The 24,203-nt window shown below is 34.3% G+C and overlaps 1 pseudogene; it reads right to left on the bottom strand.

The window, feature by feature from the left end:
• Positions 1-5,223: 5,223 nt before the first annotated feature.
• Positions 5,224-9,950, bottom strand: LOC149557335 (putative pectate lyase 4; annotated as a pseudogene).
• Between the last annotated feature and the right edge of the window lie 14,253 nt (positions 9,951-24,203).

Below are 24,203 nucleotides of genomic sequence, written 5' to 3'. Positions count from 1 at the left end.
GTTCAAGTCTAAAACTAATACTTCCCTCCAAAATCTAAATGACTATTATATGTTTGAAAATTTGAACTTAAAACATAAATTGTTTTATTAAACATTAAAGCCCTTTTCTCATTATTAAAGTCTTTCACCTAGTTTCCTAATATCCCTACTAGACTCATCCTCAATCTATCTTAGAATCCTAGAAGACTTATTAAGAAAATTTTTGAAACTTGGACAACATCGTTCTCAAGCTAAAATTGATGTATTATACTAAGGCCCAACACCTCAAAATGTTGGAACACCTTTAATTCTCATACAAATTTGTAACTCATATTGGGCCTACAAGAGATGAATTATGCATCAATCCCCTATGTACTAGTATAATTCACTATTGCCATGCATAATTTCACCTTGATTTAGATCTCCATAAGGAAATGCATTAAATGTGAATCAAATAGTCTGTTGTAAAACCTCAACAAAACTAAAATGTGATCAATACTAAGGTATGCCCTTCCTAATTAAGCATCAATCCCATATAGACTAGTTTAATTCATAATTACCATGCATTATTTGATGTTGATTGATATCTCCTTGAGACAATGCATTAAATTGGAGTGAAACATAGTCAGGCAAAAAACCTTTAACAAGAGTTAAAAATTAAATGTTATCAATAATAAAGTATGCCATTTATAATGAGTAGAGCACTTTTAGAATTGTACTAGGTAATTGATGAATCAAGAGGAAATAATTGAGAGCTTAGAGTGATACAATTTTCAAATGATCATATGAAATGAAATGAGCGTGTGAGTAGAAAGAAACTAGAAAGACATTGTGTATAGATGAAGGCATGAAATGGATAGTTTTGGAGCACTCAGCATAGACACTCAACATTCAGTACATATCATCATTCAAGATCAAAATTATATATAGTTAGCCTAGACTGACAATCAATAGTAAACATAATAAAAGCATAGAACGTTATTAAATAAGGCCAGTAAGTGATAACTCTCCACCTGCTAGAGAAAAATGGACCATTTAAGGATAGAAATAACATAACCTCATCTACTAGCTTCTAAGTAGCATAAAACAATCAGCAATATAGTCAGCAAATTGAGAAACCCAATCAACAATTCTTGTCCAGTAGATTTGAAGCATTGATTGGAAGCATGGTGGTTGTTTCATGTCCTTGGTTGGGAGCCTCAATTAATAGATGTAATAGGAGTCAATAATCAATAAAAAACAACCTACTTCCAGCCCTCAATTCAACCTTAAGATATCCAATTATCATCAATGTAGTTCTACTTTCACAATATCAACAGTCCTGAGTATTAAGTCCTAGAGATCATATCCATCCTTTGCCTTGACTAAGAATCTAGATTATAATTAGTTTATCATTTCAATACAAGAAAGTCTGAGTACTACTTGGTACCAATATTAATACAATATCTAGTTAACATAAGGCTGCTTCAACTATTAAAACATATTGATATCAACATTAAGTTACGTGTGGTGATCTCAAACTATGAGCTATAGTTTAACACAAATGTCTTATATTCATTTAAAGAGGTTCTTCTAAATTTATTTCTTCTTTTAGTCATTTAATCTTTGTTATTCCTAGCCAAAAGAAATGAATATTTCTATGTTTTAAATCTACATGAACATTGCAAAACTTTTATTCAACAGAGGTATGAAGAATACTCATGATAGATAGTCATTGTCAGTACACTCTAGAATACTATCAGCTGGCTTATTCTTGTATGTTTTGATTGTCTCCAAGTAACAAGCACACTTTTCCACATTGCAATCTCCAAACAACAATCCTAATTAAAGACAAAAAATTCTCCCATTTAAAAGAAAAAAAATTACACAGGTTATTTACAATAGGAATAAGGGGCAATATATCCTCAAAAGGTGTGATTAAAAAAGTACATGTAATGAGATTATTGCAACATCGACCTTCTAGGGTAAAAAAGATTACTTCAAGTTGAAAATGATTAATATTACAATAAAACTAGAAAATAAATCATCACAATGTTGCACAGTTGAGCAAGTCTCACCAACAAGTAAGCAATTATCAAACTTGAAACAATTACAACAACACTTGAGCATTGTAGGTAAAAATAGCTAACTCATAGGGATAAAAATCATTTCATTAATGTAGAGTCTAATATTTTTAGCTCAAAATTTTTAGAAAACAAAATCTACTAAACATTACAATTAGAAAATACACTTAAAAAGCATTAGACTTGGAGACTTCTTACCTTTAAAACTTCCAGCTTGTGCAATTGTATAGTGTATTGTCAATTGGATAGCAAGTAGGATATTACCAATTACACAATTTTATTATGACGTTATATAATGTAAATCTAAGGAATTAGAGTAATCATCCCATTATCCCTGTTTATCCTAAAAGGAGACATTACACCTTACTCACTGATATTAGCAGTTAGAAACATCAAAAGTGCAGTCCAACATATCAAGTATTTCCTTAATGGTGTCATTATTTCATGACTCAATACTTATTTTCTCTTTCTCATCCCAATGACTTCATGGTTTTTAAATAGTCAAGGTGTGCCATGATCCATTTGATAGGATGGTAATAAAATAAAATTCCATCGAAAAATTAAAGAGGTGTTATGAAATCAACTTTGCTTCACAATACACTTGATGACAAAGTAATGAACTTGACATGTTTGATGCTACATTGGATGAGATGCTAATGGAGTATTAATAGAAAAACTAGATGTTATTTCCATATTTGCCAAGTTGGATCAATGAGAAAATGTGTAGATTGCATCTCCTGAGACTACGATGATGATGAAATTGACAATCAAGAATAACCATTGAAACTAAGAAAGAAAGCTATTCAATTTTCCAAGAAAATTGTGTGTTTATATAATTTTAAACACATATATAGCATGTGTGTATATATTCAAGCAAATGTAATTGGTAGGTATAAAGCTAAATCACACAACCTTTGCTAGCATTATTGATGCCTATGCCAAAAAAAGAGCTTTAGAATAAGCTATGGACATGCATTAAAGCATAAAGAATTTTTGTCAGATGGTGTACTCACAATTACCATGGTAGACATGTTTGAAAAATGGAAGCATAGACAAGGCATGTGAATTTTTTGACAATATTTATTTATTTATGTACAAGATTTATTTATAAAACTATATGCTAAATGAGGAAGGGAAACAACAAGAAGCAAATGACCTCTTGAACCAAAAAGTAGACATAGTATTTCAATTCAATTATTTCACATGTAGTAATCTTATCAATTTTTACTATTATTATGCAATTATAGAGGTAGCTACCTTGGTTTGTACCACTAGGCTCTAGAGATAGCAACCAACCAGCATGTTTGACACCTATAGGAGACTACTCTAGCATGCTCTCCACTTCTAGGGAATATTCCATTGGTAGTGCATAATATGCCATTGTTAGTACATAATGTTGTTGCATTGTGTGCCTTGTATTGGGTACATTGTATGAACTAACTCTCATTGAGAAACCCAATAACCTGACACATTATGCCTTATTTAAATAAATCAATTCTCATGGGAAACAGATTACTAAAAGATGACACAAACAATAAATATTACATGCAATTGAAATATCACAAAATAAAACTATTTGAATCATAGTGTCAAGGCTTGGACTCAACATAGAATTGGCAAGCCATTGCTGCTTCAGACTCAGCTTTGGCACCAAAACTAAGCACAAACTAGGCAATTAAAAAATATATGTAAGATAAAAATATTGTTTTTTTGTTCTTACTTCAAGATGGATTTATCATTTTTCACAATTTTGACTGCATCTGACTACCAAGACTCACTAATGTTTGTAGTCAAAATCTACGAACTCTACAAGTCAAGGCTGCAAACTCATTAAGCCTAACCTAGACTCAAATCTACAAATCCTCTTTGAGACTCAATGACATGCCTATGAAAATGTTCTTGAGAAGACACTACCAATGCTACGTATTAGTCATGTGAAAGTTGAAGCTCACCAATTATCTAAGATATTAATGAGAACTGTAATAAGAACATATTTTGGAATTTGTCACATCCTTTACTTTGTAAATATGGGAATGATGAGTTAGCTCCCAAAAGAGAAAGAACCATATGCAAAAGAAATTAATAGTAGGGGATGAACTGACTATTTAAAAAATAGTTTCAACTCAAAGAATAGTTGAGGTCCTAAAGGTATATAGCTTCTAAGAAAATAGAACAATATGCCAAATGCACAAATTAGTGTGAAGTTTTCTTCCTAATTTCAAGCAATTCATTGCTAGAGTCTATTAAGTCAACCCCCCCAATCCCAAATAGCTAAATTGGTTATCTCAAAAAGAAAGAATTTCCACTTTTCCCTAAAAATGTTAATAGATCAATCTTTGAAAACCCAACTATCAATAAAAAATAAAAAATCCATCACTTGCTTCGATTTAATGCTATAAGTCAAGGTGTTCTTTGAAAAAGAAATGCAAATCATTCCAAGTAATATCATAGGTAATTTCATGCCACCAATTTCATATCTTCTAGTTTAATTTTGAAAGGTGTTGCTATAGGCCAATCCCATCTATTTGTTATTTCAAATGAAATTTCCCAACACAATTTGTGAAATATATGTGAAGGCATAGAACAAGATAAAAGTTCTGATGGCTATTAAAGAATCAAATTCTAGTAAGATGTGTGCCAATCAAGAAAAAAAAATCCAGTGACATTTTTCTTTTTTTCTTGTAAATAGTTTATTTTTACACAATAATCAATGTATTAAACTATTAATATGTATTGACTAAAAAATGTAAAATGTGGAAACTTGGCTTTAAATAGAAAAATTCAAACAAGACCCAAGCTAGAGGATAAGGCCTTATTTTTTCTATACTCATCATATCAGCATATCGTGTATAGGCTACTGAAAGTAGGAATCAATTATGATTGTAAGAAGACTAAATAATAATTATATCCCAGGGTATTTTGGAAGTAAGCTAGATCATGATAAGAGAAAATATTTTCTCAAACAAAGATCTAGTTATAGGTTTGTGTAGTCCAAGACAAGCATCTACAAATTAACTAGAAGCATAGTAGAAATGCAGCTATAAATGCTTGTTAGATAATTAAGACTATTAATATATATATATATATATATATATATATATATGTTATTTTCAAGGTCCTATGGTAGCTGATAGCTCTTTAAAGCACTACTTGAATCAAACCAAACTAAAAAAATGTTACTTTACCTTGAGATAGTTATATCCATACTTTGGCTTGTGATATTAATAAGTCCATCATCATAATCACTAAGGCTACAACAATCTATCCATATATGCCATGAATTTGGCTTTATTTGAATTCCATCAACATCAGGCCCTCAACCACCTTCAAATTCTAAATTGTTTATAATGATATGTTCACACTCTTTTAACTATAAGCCCTTGCCCACTAGCTTTATTCGATGCCCACATCCATCAATTGTCTTGTATGAAGAAACTCTCAAATAAGACAAAATATTAATCATTCTTGACACTTCAAAAATAATCCACAAAGGTTCCTTCTATTTACAACCTTCATGAAGGGTTCTAGGGCCACTATCTATCTAACTGACAAGCATTTTGTCAAACACATATTATAGCCTCATATTTTATTTCTATATGCAATAAAATTTTGATATTGTAATCTTCAAAAGGCTTCACTTACAATCACTAGGCACATATAAAATCGTGTTGGTTGACTAAAATTGGTGAAAATATTTTGAGGCTACATTTACACTTTCCCTAAAGCAATCTTTGATAATATATGAATTTATCATTTACAAACCAATGAATCATAAAATAGAAATTCACAATATTTTGTTTTTCTATCACATTGGATCATCAAACTATTGGACTTTCAGCAAATGACAAAATCTTTCATGTACAAATGGTAAAAAATTCATGTTTTATCTATATAATAATGAGTGAAATAAGATGAAGAAAAATATGTGGAGATGTTGAAACCTAAGAATTGGCAATTTAGAAAATTTAAGACATGCATTACTTATACTAGTTTACGTCGAAACATCTTGTCATCAAGAAAACATTTGTTGATAAAAATACACACGCTTCCTTCATATTTGCAGGCTGAAATTGTTTTTAGCATGCAATTTTTATAGCTAAAAAATAAACTAAAGATCTAAAAGCTACTAAAAAGTATACAAGGATTTAGATTATGGTAGAAAAGGTATATCACCAAAGGTTCAAAATAGATCCATAAACTTAGCACATCTTAACCCTCCTTACCATTAAGGCCCACTTATTTGGCACTCCAACTACCTCATCTCCCAAAGTATTCTCAATACAGAAAACTAACATGGATTATTCTTGCTTAATAACAAGGTTATTGTGTGGTTGGGAGTGTGGACTAATAAAATGGTTGTAAGTCAATCTAGTTCAAAACCGTTCATTTCTCCCATAGCAAGGTTAGAGCCCAAATTTGCGTATTTTTTGATACAAAGGGTCTAGTTCAATCTAGAAAAATGGATAGGCTTGCTTGAAAAAAAAGCATGCACCTAAGGTTAATCTAATAACATAATTAGAGTTCAAATTAAACCAAAAGAAGAGCATGACCCACTAATAGAGCTAAATCTTAGCTTAATAATAGTGCCTGTCTTGAGGAAGAAAGCATCAGTGGCTCAAAGAAAAAAATATTAAGAGCCAACTTCAAGATATAGTAAGGTAGTAGCAAAATGAAGTAGTCATTTTAACACTAAGGTGTTTGTGCAAGTTGAATAACCTTTAATAACACTCAACAACATTAAATAAGTGAGAGCTCAATTTTTATAGCCATAATCAGCAAAACAAGCATTTATTCCAATCCATTAAACATTTTTTGCATTCAGTAGCATGCAAGAATAATTAAATGACATAATCTTCAATTAGATCAAGTAGATAGATGGACATAAATTAGAATCTTAGTTTGCTGATATCATTGTCTCGTTGGCTAGCATCTAAAGTTATCTCAAATGGAAAGTCTTTTGTTCTCACATCACATCTAGAGCTTTAGTTATACAAAGTTATTATTTCATATTTGAAGTTGGTTTTAATGTAGTGAGAATGTCAATGGCTTCATACTAGGATACAACAAAGAAAAAAGTGGGAGCAATTTTATCAGAGGCAAGGACATAATTGTTAAATTTTATGAACCAGAATAGCATTAACAAATAATAGACATATCAAAAACACCATAACACTAGAGATATCCTAGGAAAGCCCTCCTACTTGAGGGAAAATCCCATTCAGACCAAACAATAATAATAATGAGTCTCAATACAAAACTCACAAATTTCCAAGCATTCATGCACAAACAGATTACTCTCTTTTTACAATATTAGACTATTTGAAACTTCAAGAACAACACACCTCAAGAATGTTGCATATTGTAAACTTTAATGACAAGTACTGATGCTACACACATCATGATAATCCCTATAACAAAAATAATAAACTCTTGAAATATGAAATCTGCAAGACTCTTAGAGCAACCTTTAGAATTAGCAGAACTCTTCTTACAACAACCATCAACATGATTGTTAGAGCAAGAGCTATCATACCCAAAATTATTGATTCCAAAAACTTCCAATCAAAAAAGAACTGATTAGAATTCCATTAGATGTGGCAAAAGAACCAATAGCCCTTTTCTTACATGTCGAATCATAAATAGCCACCCTTAAACATCACAAAGTAAAGGAAAAATTAAGCTTGGGAAAAAAAAAGTCAACTTTGACTATTTAACACTTTTAGTCTAGGAATCAAGTTTAATGTTTGATGTTTAAGCCATTTGATCATAAAAAATAAATTAAGGCACTCTTTTTTTGGAATACACACAGTGGAAAAAAAATAAAATCATGGCACATCTGATGACAACACTTACTGATAACTAGCAATATTGAAGACCTATCGAATTCTTTAAATATTGACTAGACTCTTCGAATGCACAAAGCCACAACTTTAATGGTTAAGAGATGGGAAACACTACACAAGTTGTAGCATATTAAAATACATGGCACAAAGAAGAAAATAAATGAAACTAGAGATCATTACAATGAATGCTATTGGTGAATGAAGGACTACAATGATGTAAATGCTTGAGAGATGAATAGAATTAGATGTCAAAAGAAAATGACAAGAGTTGTGATGATGACCATTTAATATTTTAGTAGTTATACAATGATGAAGAATTTTTTCCAAATATTCATGCATGAAAGGTCACCTCAGAGCTCATCAGACACACACATAGAAGACCTATAGTCCATTGATGAGAGTTCTTCAGTGACTTCAAGAGGCATAACTCTACTTAAAGAATACAGTTCAGAATTGGAAAAACTTTACAGTGTAAAAATGCTTGATCATGAGAAGAAATCAAACATCACTGAAAGAGACATTGCTACCATATAATTGGTATGTTGATGAAGTCATTGTAGGTATGAACAATGTCTACTACAACTACAAACTCTAACAATAAGTCTATATAATGTAGTTTGCTAAGCAACCAATATAAGCCATTGGATTGAATTAAAACCTAGATGGTAAAATCTAGGGTTTATAAGTTATATTATCATGCTAGCTAGGCTCAAGCTCAAAAAAAAGTGTGATAGAAAAATTAATTCTACTTGAAGTACAATATTGTAAAATCTAAGAAACCCAAAAAAAATTATCTTAGATGAAAGAAATATGTAAATGGTATTGCATAATGTAGGAGGATTGGAAAGAGATGATCTACTTGCAAGCATGATCATCATAATCAAATTTTGAAGGTATAAAACTTGGGGTTTTACACCTTAGCATGCTAGCTAGGCTAAAATGAAAATAAAAGTGTAAGTACACCAATTACTTGTGTCCAATATACAATTATCACAAGATACAAGAAGACCAAATAGCTTAAAAGTGAAATTATCATAGGTAACTCATGATGTAGGTAGATTGGAAGGTTTTGATTCAAGTTGGAGGTTTTATTTGTAGTCCATTCGATTATGGTAGAATTGCAAAAGTGTGACCTTTGAGAAATCCTTATAACTTATATAGGTAGATTGACAATGCTTGGAATACTCCAAAGCATAATGATTCAACCAAAATTGAGAAGGCATAAATTAAGATTTTATAATAATTGGCATAGCAGCTAACATGGCCTTAATACATGCAAAAAAATTCAGTTTTGCTCAAGGTATTTAACATAAGATGCACAAAATCCCAAATGCCCAAAAACTAGCATTATCACAATGAGAAATAGAATATTAATGTGGGTAGATTGGTAGGGTTCTAGAAAATTGTCCAAATTGATCATCAGATTAAACCCTACATGGTATGAACTGGACCTTTATATGCTCAATCAATATACTGATTAGGGTTTAACCTTGAATATTTTGTATTTGAACTATTTAATGTGTCCAAAGTTACAATAATACAAGATCTGAGAAACTCAAAAGATAGAAAATCTATAATTATATAATAACATTAATTTTATCACAGCCAATGTACAATATAAAATTTGAGTTTGAGAAACTCAAATGCCTGTAACTAGAATTGCCCATAGTAAATTCAATCATACTTGAACCACATTACATTAAACCCAAATGAACAAAACTAAAACCATCTCAAATGGAAATTTAGTTGCACCCAATGCAAAATATCATTAAATCTGAGAAACCCAAATTGGCAAAAACAAAAACTACCACAAAAGGAAATTCGATTGCATCAAATGTACATAAGCATAGAAACATGGTGTACCCAACTAACCAAAAAAAAAAGTATCTCAAAACCAACCCAAGAAACTTAAATTGAAGAAAAAACATATCTTACCAGGTAAAGAAGTGACATGGTAGAGAGATCCATGCAAGCCACCAATAGAGAATCTGCCCAAACCTTTAACCTGACCTGCCAAGGCCCTCAAATTTGAATCTATGTGAGCATACAATACACACTCACCCATTGTTCCTCCTACAACCCTCACAAATCCTCCTCCTCAAAATGGACCAACTATAGTTCCACTTGCAACCCATGCAAAATAGAGCTTTTTTTAATTTTAACATAACAAGCCCATGTTGGTCAAAGTTTCAACCAACACATGCATGGATTTTAAAAAACACATTTTTCTTTGCCTATTCCAACAAATTTGACCCCATTTTAATAGATGGTCAAAAATTTTGGTCTAAAAATGGGGTCAAATGTACTAGTGCTTACAGTTGGAATCTTGTGTCATATGTTTCATGGATTCTCAAAGGTATCTCTTGCCAAGTCGCATATCCAAGGTGACAAGTCTAATGCTCTCATCTTGCATGATGATTATAAATTGAGCATCCTTCCTCTCATTTCAGGCCATTTGGTCCTAAGTCCCAAGCCCTATGTCCCTAGATCCTTGGTCTTTTTCTCTCTCAAGCTTAAATAACTTCTTCTAGTACTCTTATATAACCACCATAGGCTTTTTCTTCCTAACTATGTGCATTATAGGTAATTGGAGCTACATCATATGGAGAAGAAAGAAGGGCATGGTAGCTACAAATGAAAGAGTGTGTTTCTAACTTTATGTTGCTACTTTTTGTTTATTTGGCTTTCATGGTAGATTAGAGGGTGTCAATGTATGTTTATTGAATTTGTGATTTTCTCATAGTATGTTAGATATTAGCCTATTTTTTGGTCCTACAATTGGTGAACCTGACATGAATGTGCTTAACTAACTTGGGTATCTTGTGTTGGTGCTTGTAAGTGCAAGGAAGGAGCTCACTTGGAAGGGTATAGTGACTATCTACACTTCCTTATCACATCTAGATTAATTAGGGGTCTAGTAACATGGTTATATGCTATTATTTTATGCATTCTATTAGCTAGTTGTCCTAGGGTGCACTCTGCTCTATCATGGTGCACTTGGGACCCCTAAGAGGTAGTTTTAGGGGCCTAAGAGCCACCATAACCTATATTTGTTGTTCCCAATTCACCAACTATTCTTAGAAGTAACCAACTATGCCCTTTTGGGCCCTAACTACACCATAGGCATAGTCTACACTATTTGAGCACACTTGGTTGGGTAGAGTTCAATATTTCAATTTTTTTGTATTGTTTAGGGCCCATTTCCCCACAATCTACAATTGGTCTCCCAATTTCAGCCTTCTAGGCCCCAAGTGCAACACAAGTACAATCTACAATATCTGAGCACACTTAAGGGCATCCTAGTCATTTTGGCCTTCTCAAGTGCAATCTACCCTATTAGAGCATAGTTGGTTCACAGAAAGCACATACTTCACTCAGAATCTACATCTAGGGTTTTTTTTTTTTCTTTCTAGGACCTAGATTAGATTTTTTTGTGTTACTAATGGTTTTTTTGTAGCATGTGGTGACTATTGGGTGAAGGCATAATCATTACAAACTACTAAAGCTTGTTTGCAAGATTTTGTTGTAGACCCTATGTGTTTGTCCAAACTATGTGTGTGGGTTTTCTATATTAAATAACACTTCATTTGGTGCATTAAAATGAACTTTTTATATTCTAATTGGTATGTATATAGTGTTTAAAACCCTAGGAGTTTCTTACATGTATCCTCTCCCCTTGCCATTCGTGGATCTTGGGTGTAAGAGAAATCCATGTGACTTCTATAGAGAATCTTGCCTTTGACCAAGATACCCAATATTGGGTATGCCAGGGGATGACTTCGAAGTGGTGATGGGCCAAAGCTAAGTCAACATTTTAGTTTCTATATAAAACTCAATATGGTTAATGTTGTGTTAGTGGTATTATTGCATGATAGCTCTCCTCTAGTACCCTTGTGGTGCATCAAACCCCAGTTCTTAGGGCTGGGAGACCTTTTGAGGAAGTTTATCATTCACTTGTAGAATAAAATGCCCATAATAAAAGCCTTATTTTAGTGGCCAAACACATTTATATCCACTAGCTTAAGGGCTCATGCATACCCATGAAGAAATCCCACATTCATGTGGTCCTCAGTAGAGACAATAATCCCTTGGGAAGTTATGCCCCTTGGGAAGCAAAGCTTGGCAGCCCCAAGAAGTGAGTGCACTATAAGGGGGAGCATGTGGTGTATAGATTCTAATTTTTCCTCTCTAGATAAGCATGGCTAAACATTAGTTCAAGTCAAAATTTAGTAGATACAGTCCTAAAACCTAGGTTGTGGTGTGTATTTTTACTTTAACAATAGTTATTCTTGCCTTATTATATCTTGTGTGTGTGTAAAAAAAAAAATCAAGATAAAAAAATAACTGGAAAATTTACACCTTAGATACTAGTCAAACCTTGTCAAAGCTTCAAAACATTACAATCTTTGTCAAAACTTTGCAAACTTTGGTCCAAAATATTCAAGACTTGGAAAGCATGACAACTTGTGACCTTAGACATGCTTGGCACAACCTAGATTTTATCTTTGTGTAGCATACACTTACATTCACCATATTTTGAGCCTCATACTTACATCATCTAGGCTTCATTCAATCCTAATTTGGTATCTCTCATCATTCATAGTGCATTCCTTAGGCTTCACTTTGCATTCTTTAGTCTTTGCATTTCAACTCTAAATCTTGCATCTTGCATCTCCCATTTGCATTTTTGCATTACCCAAAATTTATCTTGCATGCTTTAACCATCATTTTAAGTTTCTAACCATCATTCTACACCTTTTTTCTAGTTTCATCATAGTCCTCTTCTATTTAGGTCACTATCACATCAATCTAGAAACCTCAGCACCCAAAATCATCTTAGTTTCAGCCCAATTTACCAACTGTGTTCTAAAACTACCAACCACACCATAACTAGCCCCAAATACACCATATGTGTATTTGGTACTATTTAAGTGCAGTTGGTAGTCTAAGAACCCAATTTGAACTTCTAGACAACATTTTGAGATTTCAAAAGTGTCCTTAGGTACCTAGATAGGCCCCCCTATCTCAGCATGCACTGGTCTGCATTCTACATGCCTTAGCCATCATTTTCTTCACTTAAGACTTCATTCCTTACATAATAAACTTCATTCTACATCTCCTATGCAATCATAACATCAACCAAAGCATCCTAGCTCTCTAGTATAGCAACTTAGCCATCACCCAACTTAGAATCAGCCAACATCCAACCTAGCCTCCCAACTATGTTGTGAAACTACCAACTATGTCAAAACTAGTCCCAAGTGCACCATAGGTGCATTTTTGTTGTTGGAGTGGACTTGGCTCTGTCAAAGTGCACTTGGGTACCTGTATGACCATTTTTGGCCTCTAAACTGCATTTTGGCACCCTAGAACTACATCTAGAAGCCTTTGTAGGTCCTCATTCTACATATGACCCAAAACAACATCTTGCACCCAAAACCTTATTTTTCATCTTAGGACCTTTAAATATTGCATATCTAATTAGCATAACCATCATTTTGAGCCCCCAAACATCATTTTGAACCCCAAACCTTTGAATTTAGTCCAAAATCTAAACAAAATTATGAACCCTAGAGTATTTCATTATGTCAATGGATAATGTATCTTGACCATGGTCATTTTTTCATTTTACTTTATAATTTTCTTTGCCAAACTCTATCTATGTCAAAATGGATATGACTTTGTCATTTTGATCTTATCACTTTTACCTTTGGTCAAGATCCAAAGTCTATTGTGGTAACATTAAACTCTTAGGTTAATACCTTTCAAAGATTTCACCTAAGTTCAAAACCTTGCATATACACTTACCATAGCATTTTCATGTTCCTAGTTTCCCTAAACATCATTTTGACTTACCCTAGTTGTATATCCCCCTCATCTTTCATTATTCAAAACCATAGCATCATTTCCACTATCAAAACCTATCAACTTGTCTATCAACCGACTTGTCTCCTTGATCACTTATCCTCATTTTGCATAGCCCAAATGTCATTATCAACCTTAGGATACCATCACTTGCATAGTCCACCTTTCATACATAAACTTTCAACATCATTTCCAAGTCCAAAAGTCTAACCCTAATCATCATTTTGCATACCATAGATTCATTTTCATCTCCTTTAGTCAAACTCCAAAGCACCATTTACATTTTCATTTGCAAACTTTTCCTAGAACATTTGCATCTTGCATATAAAAACCCTAGTTCATTTGGAGCCTCCTTAGGTTTCATAACATCCCTAAACACCTAAAAATATAAAAAAAAGACTCATATCTTGCATAACCACTTCCAAATTTACAAGTATTGCCATATTTTACCACCTACACCTCTATTTTACCAACTATGGACTTCAGGTGCACAGTTGGTAGTTTCAATGCATAATTGGTAGTTTTAGAGTGCACTTGGTAGTTAGGAATTTTTTCTTAGGTTCTAGAAAACCTAATGTGCACTTCCATAGCTTGCATTGCATCCTTCAACCCTAGAAAAAACTCAAGAACCCTACAATTAGTCACATTCTCTATTTTAGTCACCTTAACACCTCTTTTTACCAATTACATACCTTCTAATTACCAACTACTTACCTTTAGGGACCCAAGTGCACCAAGGGTGCACTTGGTACTATTTGAGCATATTTGGTAGTTTAGGTGTGCACTTGGGAGGTAGACAGTCCATTTAGATTTTCCTCCATTGCATCTACATCCTTAGGTGTCATGCTAGCAATTACAAGGACATAATTAGCTTAGAGACCTGAAGAACTATACCAAGGCACAAATGCAACCAAAACCTCATCCAAGGCCAAACAAGAGAAAGAAAACCCAACAAACATTTGACAAAGACCAAATCAAAGCATCACAACCTTTACTTGTGGACCCCTTAAACATGTATCTGCAAGATCACAATAATCAAGAGATGACATAACAAACCCTAAGCAACACACCTACTATGAGGTTTCCTTCAAACACTTCTCCCACACATGGGATGGTTCAATGGAGTCCTAACTTTGAAGCCATATTTTGATGCATGAGCATCCAGAGGTATAAGGGTAATCCTGTGTCACCCAAAAAAAATTTTACTTAGACTTAGTTCTATTTCATGTGTTTTCGTTTCTAGATACCCATTTGGGTCAAATAAAAGTTCTAACCCTCACAGTTCAACTATCAGTGTTCTAGGTCAGAGTATTTGAGCCCCTTGGGGATACTTGAAAAAGCCAAAAAAATAGGAGCATGTAATTAAGCCATCATTTTGGTGAACTAGAAGGTGTAAATGGGTTAGATGATTGTACTTATAATTTAGAGCATTCCAGAAAAAGAGTTAGGTCAAAAGTCTCCATGGTTTTAAAGTTATTGCAGTTTTTTTATTTTTGGAGACCTTCTAAGAATGCTTAAAAGTCAAGTTAAGGGAATTAAATGACCTCAAATAGGGCCAAAAAATGGGTGATGCAAAAATTTGGTCCATAGGGCTATAGAGCACTTTGAGAGCTTTTTGGAAATGTAAACGGTTCATCAATCGGAGCTACGGTTCAAAAGTTATGCCTCCCAGAAGTTTGGTTACTATTTTGAGATTCTTCTAATTTTGTGTCGACTTCTAACGTGGATTCTAGAACCTTCTATTTGGTTGGTGGATGCCAACTATCTTTTTCTAGAATTTATTCCTAATCCTTAACCCTTTGGGGTCTATTTAAGGACATTTCTGGCATTGTAAAAGGCAGTTCAGAGTGGAGTTTGAGAGAAGGATCTGGGAGAGGAAATTATCTCCTAATTTCTACTATTGTAAGCCCATAGGGCATGTTTTGAAGTCTGTTTTCTCTATTTTGCATGTAATAGAATATTTTCATTGTTAATAAAAATTTCCCTTTCCATTGTGTCCATTCTATGTTGGGTTGTGTCCCCATCAAGTGGTATCAGAGCAGGTTTTCTTGAGTGTGTAGACAGAGCACCGATTGTGAGGCAGTTTGCACCAGGACTGTGTGGTTGTGGGTTTGAGTTAAGAAGATGCCTTCACGAAGAGAGCATGGTGCAAGGGCCAAAGCTATTAATCCTAAGGAGGTTAGAGCCCTCCAAGGGCAAGTCCAAGCATTGCAGGAGGACCTCCGTAGGGGAGAAAATGTTGCTGCATGTAATGAAAGTGAGGACAACAATGAAGAAGAATTTAGACCAGAAGGGGAAGTTGATGGGGAAGTTGTGAATTAGGAAGAGGAAAGGCTTTTTAGGGCCATTGCTAAGTTTGGTAAAAGACCTACAATTTATGTGGGTGTATTTTTAGGAAATCTAAAACTAGATGAGTTGATCAATTGGATCAATGAACCGGAAGAATACTTTGAATATGAGGATATTAGGGATCCGGATAGGGTTAAGTTTGAAAAGGCCAAACTAAAAGGCCATGCAAAGATTTGGTGGCAAGAGGTTCAATTGGAAAGAAACATAAGAGGAAAGGATAAGATCACAAGGTGGGATCGTATGGTGGACAAATTAAAGAAGCAGTTCATTCCTATTGACTATAAGCTTGATCTATTTAAGAAAATGCATGGGTTAAAGCAAATAGGAAGATCAATCAAGGAATATATAGAGGAGTTTTATTGACTTCTAATTAGAGCTGGGCATGTAGAAGCAAATAAAGAGAAGGTTTCTTGTTATATCAATGGGTTGCAACCTATCATCCAGGAGGAATTAAGTCTGGTAAGAATGATCAGCGTTGAAGAAGCATACCAATTTGCCCTACGAGTTGAAGAGAAACTAAATAAAAGGTTTGAAGGAAGACAAAGGGGGAATGGTCAAGGAGGAAGGGGTAGTGGTAGGTCATTTGGAGGTCGAAATGAGACCCAAAAGAAAAATGAAGATATGGGTACCAGTAGGAACCAGAGGAACAAGGTTTTCAACCACTCCCATGATCAAGACTTTGGAAATTAGAGAGTAAGAGGTAGAGGACATGGACAAGGAAGAGGAGGCTTCCATGGTACCTATTTCCATTGCAATGAAGAATTTCATTGTGACTTTGAATGCCCTCAATGTCAAGGAATGACAATGAATAGGAGAACTAAAGGCCAAGCTAGGGTTGCTCATGTGGGTGAGGATGCACAGGCATCACATTCAGAGGATTCAAAAAGAGGAGAGACTTTAGTAAATGAAAGGGTCTTATTAAGTGGTGAGATTGAACCAGGACAAAGGAGGAGTCTATTCCATACTAGGTGCAAGTGTGAAGATAAATGTTGCGACGTGATCATTGATGGTGGTAGCACTGATAACTTGGTATTAAAGGAGATGGTCTCTAAATTGAAGCTCAAGAGGGAGAAACACCCCTAGCCCTATTGGATCGCTTGGGTGAAGGATGATCATAAGGTCCTAGTAAGTGAACAATGTTTAGTGAAGTTCAAAATTGGGACTTACCATGATGAAGTTCTCTATGATATTATTCCAATGGATGTTTGCCATCTATTGTTGGGTAGACTGTGGTAGTTTGATAGGCATACAATACATGATGGTCATGCAAACACATACTCTCTAACAAAGGATGGAGTTCGCCACAAATTGAAGCCCGTGAAGAAGGAAGGCAAAAAGGTATGTAGCAGTGCTAGGATTTGTCTTGTTGATGGAAGGAAGTTTTTAGATGGCATGAAACATCAGCATATGTGCTATGCTTTGATTCCTAGAAAAGATAAGGAAGGTAGTAGTGAAATACCATTTGAAGTTTCAAATTTATTAGGTGAGTTTGGAGATGTCATTTCTGATAATGTTCCAGAAGGATTACCACCAATAAGGCAAATCAACCATTAGATAGATTTAATCCCAGGAGCTAGTTTTCCTAACAAGGCTGCTCATAGGATGACTCATACTGAAACTGAGGAGCTAAACAGATAGGTTTAGGAGCTATTGAGGAAGGGTTTGATTCAGGAGAGCCTGAGCCCATGTGAAGTACCTATAGTATTGGCACCAAAGAAGGTTGGAGAGTGGAGAATGTGTACAGACTCTTGAGCTATCAATAGGATAACCATCAAGTATCAGTTTCCTTTGCCAAGAATGGATGATATTATGGATTTCTTGAGTGGAGCTCAGTACTTCACAAAGATAGATCTCAAAAGTGGCTATCATCATATACAAATACAAGAAGGAGATGAGTGGAAATCTGCCTTCAAGACCAAGGATGACCTTTATGAATGGTTAGTCATGCCTTTTGGATTGACGAACGCCCCAAGCACCTTCATGCGGCTTATGAATGAGGTACTTAAGAAGTTCTTGGGAAAATTTGTTATTGTCTATTTGGATGATATTTTAATTTTCAGCAAGACTTTGGAAGAACATTTATTGCATATTCGTAGTGTCCTTGAAAGGTTGAGGGAAGAGAAACTATTAATTAATCTAAAGAAGTGTATCTTTGCAAAAAGGGAGTTAGTCTACTTGGGGTTTGTTATATCACCTGAAGGTCTTAAAATGGATCTAAAGAAGGTAAAAGCCATCTTGGAATGGCCTACTCCAAGATCTACTACTGAGGTAAGATCAGTTCATGGTCTGGTTAGTTTTTATAGAAAGTTCATTAAGAATTGTAGTGACATATGTGCACCCCTGACTGACACAATAAGAGGGGATAGAAAAGAGTTCAAGTGGACTGCAGTAGCTACAAGAAGTTTTGAATTGCTGAAGAAGAAGGTGACAGAACAACCTGTGCTGGCACTTCTAGATTATAGAAAGTTGTTCTAGGTGGATTGTGATGCTAGTGGCAGTGCTATTGGAGCTATATTGAGCCAAGAAAGTAAGCCTATTGCATATTTTAGTGAAAAATTGAATGATGTGAAGAAGAAGTATTCTATTTATGATCAAGAGTTCTATGCAATAGTTTAGGCCTTAAAGATATGGAGACATTATTTATTTCCAAAGGAATTTGTTTTATATACTGATCACTAGGCATTACAATACCTAAATAGCCAAGGTAAATTGAACCAGAGGCATATGAAGTGGGTAGAGTTCTTGCAGAGTTATACATTTGTGTTAAAGCATAGAAGTGGAAAATCTAGCAGAGTTGCAAATGCATTAAGCATGAGGCAGTTGTTGCTTATAGTTATGTAGGTTGAAGTAGTTGAGTTTGATGAACTCAATAATCTATACCCTAAGGATCCTAATTTTGCTGAAGCATGGAAAGCTTGTAAAGAGCCTATTGCTGTAGATAGAACCAAGTGGCTAGACTATTTGATTCAGGATGGTATGTTGTTCAAGGGCAGCCAATTATGCATTCCAAGGAGTTCCATGAGGGAAAATTTGATTAAGGAGAAGCATAGTGGAGGGATGGTAGGACATTTTGGTCGAGACAAGACCATTGCCATTCTTAGAGAACATTATTTTTGGCCTCAGATATCATAGGATGTGAAGAAGTTTGTACAAAGTTTTCAGGTTTGTCAAGTGGCCAAAGGATTTAGTCACAATACTGGACTATATCAACCATTTCCTATTCCATCAAAGCCATGGGAGGACATAAGTATGGATTTTGTTCTTAGATTGTCAAGGACACAAAGGGATAATGACTCAGTATTTGTGGTGGTTGATAGGTTCTCCAAAATGGCACATTTCATTCCATGCCACAAAACTCATGATGTTGTCCATATTGCAGACTTGTTTTTCAGAGAGGTAGTGAGACTACATGGTCTCCCAAGGAGTATAGTTTCTGACAGAGATAATAAATTTGTGGGGTATTTTTGGAAGACATTGTGGAAGAAGTTGAGAACAAACTTCAAATTTAGTTCCACACATCACTTGCAGACTGATGGTCAAATAGAAGTGGTAAACAGAAGTCTAGGCAATTTGCTGAGATGTTTAGTTGGGGATAAGCCGAAGGGATGGGAATTGATTCTACCACAAGTAGAATTTTCTTACAATAACTCTGTAACTAGGAGTACTGGAAAATAACCATTTCAAATTGTATATGGAAATAGCCCAAGGATTGCACAAGAATTGAGGAAGATGGAGCAAGGGGAAAGGACAAGTGTTGAAGTAGAAGAGTTTGCTGAACATATCAACCATCTACATGAGGAGTTCCAGGCATACATTACCAAGATGATTCAAGAGTATAAAGATAGTTCTGATTAAAGGAGAAGACATAATGAGTTCCAAGTAGGGGATCTAGTCATGGTACACTTAAGAAAGGAGAGATTTCCAGTAGGCACTTACAACAAGCTAAAGATGAAGAAATTTGGCCCTTGCAAAATTTTGAAGAAGCATGACTTAGGAAATACATTTGAGGCTGAGTTACCAGATGGAATTCACATTTCTCTTATCTTCAACATTACAAACTTAACAGAGTATCATGATGATGGTACAGATGAGGAGCTAATGTTAGAACCATGTCCAAATCCTACTTCCAAGAAGGAAGATATAGAAGACATTCTAGATCATCGTGTGGGTAGGAGTACCAAAAATAGACAATATGAAGAGTATCTAGTTAAGTGGAAAGGCCAACCGATTGAGGACTCAACTTGGATATTAGTAGCTGAGGTTTCCCATTTGGGATTTCCTCTACCATCCATAAAGTGATAGGGTCACTTTTCAATCTACCCTGGGTGTCTGATACAGGAGCATCCAAAGGTATAGGGAAATCCTGTGTCACCCAAAAAAAAATGTACTTAGACTTAATTCTATTTCATGTGTTTTTATTTTTGGATACTCATTTGGGTCAAATAAAGGTTCCAACCCTCATAGTTCCACTATCAGTGTTCTAGGTCAGAGTATTTGAGCCCCTTGGGGATACTTGAAAAAGCCAAAAAAATAGGAGCATGTAATTAAGCCATCATTTTGGTGAATTAGAAGTTGTAAATGGGTTAGATGATTGTAATTGTGATTTAGAGCATTCTAGAAAAAGAACAAGGTCAAAAGTCTCCATGGTTTCAAAGTTATTGCAGTTTTTCAATTTTTGGAGACCTCCTAAGAATGCTTAAAAGTTAGGTTAAGGGCATTAAATGACCTTGAACAGGTCCAAAAAATGGGGACAAGTGAATCTAGTCCATAGGGCTATAGAGCGCTTTGAGAGCTTTCCAAAAATGTAAATGGTTCGTTAATCTGAGCTACGGTTCAAAAGTTATGCCTCCCAGAAGTTTGGTTACCATTTTGGGACACAACCTAGCATAGAATGGACACAATGGAAAGGGAAAATTTTATTAACAATGAAAATATGCTATTACATGCAAAACAAAGAAAACAAACTTCAAAACATGCCCAATGGGCTTATAATAGTAGAAATCAGGAGATAATTTCTTCTCCCAGTTCCTTCTCTCAAACTCCACTTTGAACTGCCTTTTACAATGCCAGAAATGTCCTTAAATAGACCCCAAAGGGTTAAGGATTAGGAATAAATTATAGAAAGGGCTAGTTGGCATCCACCAACCAAATAGAAGGTTCTAGAATCCACGTTAGAAGTCGGTGCAAAATTAGAAGAATCTTGAAATGGTAACCGAACTTTTGAGAGGCATAACTTTTGAACCGTAGCTCCGATTGATGAACCGTTTACATTTTTGGAAAGCTCTTGAAGTTCTCTATAGCCCTTTGGACCAGCTTTACTCATCCCTAATTTTTGGCCCTGTTCAAGGTCATTTAATTCCCTTAACCTAAATTTTAAGCATTCCTAAGAGGTCTCCAGAAATTGAAAAATGGCAATAACTTTCAAACCATGGAGACTTTTGACCTGATTCTTTTTTTGGAATGCTCTAAATTACAATTACAATCATTTGACCCATTTACACCTTCTAGTTCACCAAAATGATGGCTTAATTACATGCTCCTATTTTTTTAGCTTTTTCAAGTATCCCCAACGGGTTCAAATACTCTGACCTAGAACACTGATAGTGGAACTGTGAGGGTTGAAACCTTTATTTGACCCAAATGGGTATCCAGAAATGAAAACACATGAAACAGAACTAAGTCTAAGTACATTTTTTTTGGGTGACACAGGATTGTCCTTATACCTCTGGATGCTCCTGCATCATATTTGTATCAATACCACTCAAAGGTGGAATTGTGCCAACCACACTTGATGATGAACAAATACAGTCCTTCAAATTCAACAAACCCAACACAAGTACCTTCAACCCTAACATATCAAACACACAACTAGGTACTATACACTTAAATGATGACTCTAACATTGATTATGGCATCACTAAAGAAGAAAATTTTAGGGCATTTCAAGACAAAACCTTCTAAAAGAACTTTAAACTTTTAAAAGCCCAAGAAATTGTCAAATTGAACCCAAACCTAGAAGGGCCTAATTCCAAACATCAAACCATTGACAATTGGCTAATTGTGATATATAATTGTTGTTATTAATGGTAACACATGATGTACATGTTGATAGAAAACCTTGGAAATAAAGATACTTAGTGTTTGGTAATTAGGAAATTGTATAAGTATAGAATTTGTTTATAGTAATATGTTGTTTTGTTTATAACATGTTACAGACATCATATTATGACAAGAAAAGTTACATGGAGATAGTATACATGTTGGTGATGATGTGTATAATATTGAAAGTTTGTATAGACTATATAGAACATATATAATCATGTTTTTATGATTTAGGACAATGGAATTAAAGAAAAGAATTATTTTGTTTACAAAACATTTACTTGTCCAATTAGGGCCAACATCCTAGATGTTCACTCTAACTTGGAAAAGTTAGTTGTGGTCCTAGCTAACCCAATAAGTGGTCCTAGCTGACCCAACAATAATTTATGTAAAGGCATGAAATTTATGCAAATGAATTCTTGCAATGAGAAGTGTGCTTGTATGTGATTGTGAAGTTATGAAAAGCAAGAAAACTTTTGTGAAAGTGATATATGAAAAGTTTTGTGTGAGCTATCTAGTGATCCAAGATCTAGCTAAAGATTAGAGATCAGACAAGCAAGGACAATAATATTAAATTACTTGTTTGAGTAGTGATCTCTTCTTGTAGTTGAAATTGCATGTTTTGGAAATGAGCTCATCTTGTATACATTATACTCCAACTCTTAATAGGGTTGGAATGTCCTAATAGGGACTACTTATACTAAATATTCTCATTGACTCCTACCAGGGTCTAGCCTCTAAAAAGGAACTTATATATTATTATATTATCTAGTGCGTATCATCCCCATTGGGGTTTTCCCTTGGCCAAGGTTTCCCTAGTTAACAAAGTATGGTGTTATGAATTATCTTAGTGCATTGCTATTTTTACTATTCAACATTAATTTATTGCTTTGTTATACATGGTTTAAAGTAAGTAATAATATCTAGTTGGAGACTAAAGTTTGTAGATTATTGATTCACCCAACCCACACTCCCCCCCACCCCTAAGTAATCTCTATTTCTATCAATTGGTATAAGAGTATAGTTACTTTGAATTGGATTAACAAGTTAAGTAAGATCCCTATGGATATGGAGTAGTTGATGAAGAATCTTGAAGAAGCTCTTAAACAAATTGATCTCCTTACTCAGGAAAGAGATAAGCTAAAGGATAGATATAAAGACTCCAAAGTATATATTGGTCAGTTAAAGGAAAAGATTGAACATCTAAAGTCCAAGTTTGAATCTACTAAATCAAGAGCTAGTGATGATGAATATTCAAAGTTGAAAAGAGAGTACAAGATCTTGAAGCATGAATTGAAGATTACAAATCTAAAGTTGACTCTAAGAAATGATCCTAAAAAAATTGAATCTAATTTGAAGACTAAAATGGTAGATCTAAGAGAAAGTTTAGCAAAGAAAACATCTAAACTTGAAACATTGAAAGAAGATCATGAAGAACTCCTTAAGAACTGTAGATGCTCAAAAATGGTTTGCATCTATGAATTCATCACTTCTTCATACTAATTTGTCCCATTTTCTCATTCTACTAACTTTGATCTTTTGGCTAGATTGACCATATTTCGTCATTTGTATCCTTCTTCACATCAATTTCATATCAACTCGAAATCATATCAAATCAACTTGAAATCACCCAAAATCAACTCAGAATCACTCAAAATTGATCCTAATCAACCCAAAACATATCAAACATCCCAAATCAATCATCATTAATCTGCTCCTAGGCATTGTTGTGGCTTTCAGTGTCTTGGAAACCTATCAACTTATCAATCTTATCAATCTGACCTTAGTACTATCGTGGCTCTCAGTGCTAGGTCAAACTATCATTCATGTCATCCAATCTTTGACATTATTGAGGCTTTCAATGTCATATCACGACATCATCAACCATTTTAATAACATTGGCAACATTCGTCGGTGTTATTATGATCAAACCTTATCAATCAATTTCAATCCTATAGCATTTACAATGTCAGTTAAATGTTACATATCAACCAATTCATGT

The sequence above is a fragment of the Cupressus sempervirens genome, chromosome 5, assembly GCF_028749045.1.
Source record: "Cupressus sempervirens isolate cs-2001-9-10 chromosome 5, ASM2874904v1, whole genome shotgun sequence".
In the NCBI taxonomy this organism is placed as follows: Eukaryota; Viridiplantae; Streptophyta; class Pinopsida; order Cupressales; family Cupressaceae; genus Cupressus; species Cupressus sempervirens.
The sequence above is the reverse complement of the archived record's forward strand: the minus strand, read 5'-3'. Positions and strand labels throughout refer to the sequence as shown.